The sequence below is a fragment of the Colobus angolensis genome, unplaced genomic scaffold, assembly GCF_000951035.1.
Source record: "Colobus angolensis palliatus isolate OR3802 unplaced genomic scaffold, Cang.pa_1.0 Scaffold30, whole genome shotgun sequence".
Classification (NCBI taxonomy): Eukaryota; Metazoa; Chordata; class Mammalia; order Primates; family Cercopithecidae; genus Colobus; species Colobus angolensis.
In genome coordinates, this window is record NW_012116266.1 from 2,482,848 (window position 1) to 2,487,500 (window position 4,653).

Genomic DNA, 4,653 nt, shown 5'->3' on the forward strand with positions numbered 1-4,653 from the left:
AAAACTTCCAAGAGAGAATATGGAATAAAGAAGTTGAAATGCCAACTTCTGCTTCTTTATTTTGCCATGGTTGTGCTATCATTATGTATTTTGAATCTATTGCTTGAATGCAGGCACATAGATCGCAATGGGAAAATACAAGCTGTGCCAATGTTTTGGAACCATTATCAACTTAATCTCAAGAGAAAGCATATCTAAATCAACACATGGCATCGGGGCATCTTTATAAATGGGAGTTGTTTCAGTTATCTTCAATGTAAAACACATTGTCAATTAAAGAGAAGTAACAAACATTAAAATAAGAATAGTTATTTTTTATGTAAAATACATTGTCTATTTAAGAGTAGATTATACGTATTCATGAAACTACAGCTCATTATAATCACAGTAATTGTTCACAACTTAAACCAAAACCAACAAGAGGTCTCTTGAGGGGAGGAGTAGTTCATCATTGAGTTGAGAATTGCTGGCACATGGTGCCAACAAAAAGCAGACGGGCTTTAGTTGGTTTTACTATCGTTTTTTAAATTCCCTACAGACAGTAGTCCCTTTATTGCCTACACCTGGGTGGACTGCTTCCTCCTACATGGCCTTTCATCATACCTCCATTCCGTAGTTAAGCTCGGCATGGTTGGTTTTGTTAAGTTCATAATGCTTTACAATGCATTCAGGTTTTAGTAGGGAAACATTGGGGATTCATTTTCTTTCAATGAACAAATCTAAAGTTCCTTATGCAATAAAAATAAGCACCCAGTGACTTATCATTCTGCATATTCAATTTTCCTAAATGGAAGAAACTCAACAGGAAAAGAATCAGAAAGAGATACAAAAATTGAAAGTGCAAATTGCTGGAGGATCCAGACGGTGTCCATGAGTGAGGAGGACAGAAGAGAAAGGTGTGGAGCTGGGACGCAATGCCCTGCCAAAAGTGGGCAGGTGGTGCTGGGAGTAAGCCACTACGCAGGCAGCTCAAACAGGATCCTTGTTGGGACATGGGTCCAGTGTACCCAAATCTGCTGATTTTTTCATGAGGAGCCAATAATCTAGATGGCTAAGATTCCTGACTTCTAAAGGTTGGAAATTAATTCAAACTCTAGAAAACACTGCTTCACAAACAAAACACATTCACAGCTGCAGTGAGCCCCCAGGCTACCAATTTCCTAATGAAAAATGCAAAAGTAGCAGCTGAACAAGTTTAAAGAGGTTGAGAAAATATGCTGTTTTATCTGATCCTTTTCCTTTCCTAAAATGTGGCATTTTGGAAAACTCCAGATACACTTACATCATAGCCACAATTATCTGCAGTTTAATGAGAAAAGTAGCATAATTAGAGTAGGTAATTGGGAGTGACCTGAATGTCCACAGCAGCCCTTTCTCTTAAATCAGGGCCAACAATGGTGTCACCCTGATGCTGTTGACTAACTGATGTACAACAGATTTACTTAACCACTGGCAAACCACATTTCCTTTTCCAGGGCAATAACTTAAAAGATTATGTATCTCCCTTTGTTGCAAAGAGAGGAAATACTTCCTAGACTCAGGGCAGCTGTGACCTGTTCTCCCAGAGAAATCATTAAACCACAAGGATTCAGACAGAGCCCAGAGCCCTGAAAACTTTAGTCACGCGCTTTCCCGCAGCAGCCACAGGCACCGGCAACTTCCGAGAGGTGAGTGTTTGCCTTGCCCCCAAAGCTTCACACCCTGCCTGCATGCCATGTGTCTGAGTCAGTAGATTGTAGTTAAGAAAACCAACCTAAAAATGCTTTGTATCTGGATCTCTTTTGAATTTGCATTTGGCATATTAAAAGTAAGGTTTATTCAAAGTAGAGATAAAACAGAAGCTGTTCCCCGCATTTCTACAGGTAATTAGAACTTCGGAAATCTTAGTGGAAGAGATGGAGAACTAAGTCCTCCGCAGACTTTCCCACTGAGTATCCTCAAGACTCACTTTCTACGTGGGGCAAAACAGAATTAGAAGCAAGAATCTAGACAAGGCTTCGTCCTCATTTAGAAGCCTTTAAGAATTCTCTGCTTTAAGTGGATGAAAACTTCCCTGTACGGCTGGGTTGCCATGGTTCCTTGCTGTGACCCCAAGGGCTACTGAGCCTGCCACTGTGAGTCCATTTCAGTCTCTGGAAAAAGCTTTGTGTGTCTCCAGCCTCACAGTTTAACCAAGTAAGGGCCCCCCAAGTGTAATCTCCAACCTGACTACCCTGAAGAGCCAGGCCTAAGAAAGGCATTTACACAAGATAGTCATCACCCTGTATGACAGGAGGAAAAAACTGAAGTGTCTTTGTTTCTCATTAATCAGCTTCTTTGTAAGAAAGTGTCCTTTTGTATATCTCTTTTCCAATGCTTTTGTTCCAGGCAGATTTCTTTTTCAAACAACAACAAAAAGGTTAGAAAAGATAATTGACAAAAATTAATATGACCTGATGATATAATATTCTCCCAAATGTCTATTTCTAAAATTTCTATCATCAGAGTTTTTAGATGTTTGGGGAAAATATGCTATTTTAACATCACACAAGAAAGAGAAAGAATAATACTAACCTTAATGATATCAAAAGATGAAAGGCCAAGTTGGCAACCCCAATTTTTCTCGTGGGGTTGATGGGAGGGGAGGGGATGACCCACTTAAAATCGCCCAACCCTTTCTCACTATTAAAGCTTCATTAGATTAATATGAATCTTCTCTTTTACAATGTAATAGCTTCAAAAGAACAGTTTTCTAATAGTGATATTTCAAGCATTAGTGGAGAAGTGCTATTTTTATGAAATGGGAGATCCTATTCCCCAGAATAATATGATAGTGGCATTGTGTATCTTCCATCTCTGAGCCCAGTTGGCCCTATAGACCTCCTTGCACACATTCTCCTGTCAAAAACCCATTGAGACCAGGCATGGTGCCCTATGCCTGTAATCCCAGTACTGTGGGAGGCTGAGGCAGGAGGATTACTTGAGCCCAGGAGTTTAAGACCTGCCTGAGCAATACAGTGAGACCCTGTCTCTATTTTTATTTTTATTTTGAGACGGCATCTTGCTGTGTCGCCCAGGCTGGAGTGCAGTGGCACTATCTCAGCTCACTGCAACCTCCACCTCCTGGTTCAAGCGATTCTCCTGCCTCAGCCTCCCAAGTAGCTGGGGACTACAGGTGCACGCCACCACTTCTGGCTAATTTTTGTATTTTTAGTAGAGACAGGGTTTCACCATATTGGTCAGGCTGGTCTCGAACTCCAGACCTCAGGTGATCCACCCACCTCCACCTCCCAAAGTGCTAGGATTTCAGGTGTGAGCCACCACGCCCAGCTCCTGTCTCTATTTTTAAAAATAAAAAATATATATTATAAAAAGAAACCCCTTGAAATACTAGCCATAACAGCCTTCAGAAAATTTGCAAATGATTTTTTAAAAAGTGGCAAAATTGTCCCGAAATCTTTCTACCTGGCAGAAGTTTTGCTATCCCTTCCTCTCATACACTTAATTCTGTAAATGTCTCTTCCAATAAGGAGATGGATAGCCCAATGATTAAGTCTCTTAAGATAACGGTATTTGAAGTCAGAACGTCTGGAACCAAACCCCAACTCTGCCACTTACACGAAAGGCTCTCTTAACAGATCTCCAATTAACTGGCCCACCAGCTTAACCAATGCACCAAACAGCCTGGCTGGTATCTACTATACCCTTAATGCTCCGAGGTGGCAAGTAGCTTATCTCTAGTACACCTGAGCACTTCAGCTCCTTTTGCATAACAGATCAACTGCAAGTCATGCCTTAGGGTGTCAAAGGGAAGCTCTTCAAACATACATCAAACTATAAGGCACATTTGCAGAGATATTTTATTTATTATTCCTTTTATTTATTGTTTCTTAGACTAATTTCAAAGCTAAGAAAGCATATGTTTTAATTGTTTTAGGTGGTGGCTAAAACATAAAAATGCATGCAGTTTCCTGGGTTTCATTCTGTACTGTGCTTAAACTACCCTTGGCACATAGGACAGTCCTTGATCAATGTCATTTCTCTTGTCGCTTTTTATATTCTTTGCTACTCAATGGTTCCTGCTCTACAGCCAAAAATAAACTCATATAAAGTAACCAAAACTTCCTGAGATTCTCCTCAATAATGGCTTTTACAGATGAAATTGTGATTTTGTGTGATTACAGAACATAGTATAGACTATAGTAAATACTGATACTGCTAATGCAAAGGAATGGAAACTAGCAGAGCTCTACTAAGTACCCCCTTCACTGACCACATCTATTCATCTGGTCTCACAAAACACTGAAAAATATGCCAAGATTGAATCAAGGGATTGCGGGTAGGTATGGAAGAGCATATATTCTTATAGAGCAGAGGGATATTTATAGTTTGAAAAAGTGCTCCCCACTTTTTCCGACCCCCACCGTGAGAATTCCTGCTTTAGATTTCCTACACTTGGTCTTTAACAGTGGACAAAAACAAAATCCTGTGCTTCCCTGGCAGCTGACCTTTCACGGCCTAACAATGTGCAATTTCAGGCATCACATTGTTAAGCTGAAGTTAGACCATTCAAAAATAAAGATAGCAGCCGGGCTCAGTGTCTCAGGCCTGTAATCCCAGCACTTTGAGAGGCCGAGGCGGGGGGATCACGTGGTCAGGAGATCGAGACCATCC

The 4,653-nt window shown here is 40.7% G+C and overlaps 1 protein-coding gene across 4 annotated transcripts in view; it reads left to right on the plus strand.

The window, feature by feature from the left end:
- The first annotated feature begins 1,431 nt into the window (after positions 1-1,431).
- Positions 1,432-4,653, plus strand: part of GPR1 (G protein-coupled receptor 1) — a 55,738-nt gene continuing 52,516 nt past the window's right edge. For 2 of the 4 annotated variants that reach the window (XM_011949867.1, XM_011949866.1), the window contains exons 1-2: positions 1,432-1,667; positions 1,863-2,114. The gene's annotated coding sequence lies outside the window, so the exon portion shown is untranslated. The remainder of the gene's footprint in view (positions 1,668-1,862; positions 2,115-4,653) is intronic. The other 2 variants (XM_011949865.1, XM_011949870.1) reach the window with 1 other exon arrangement.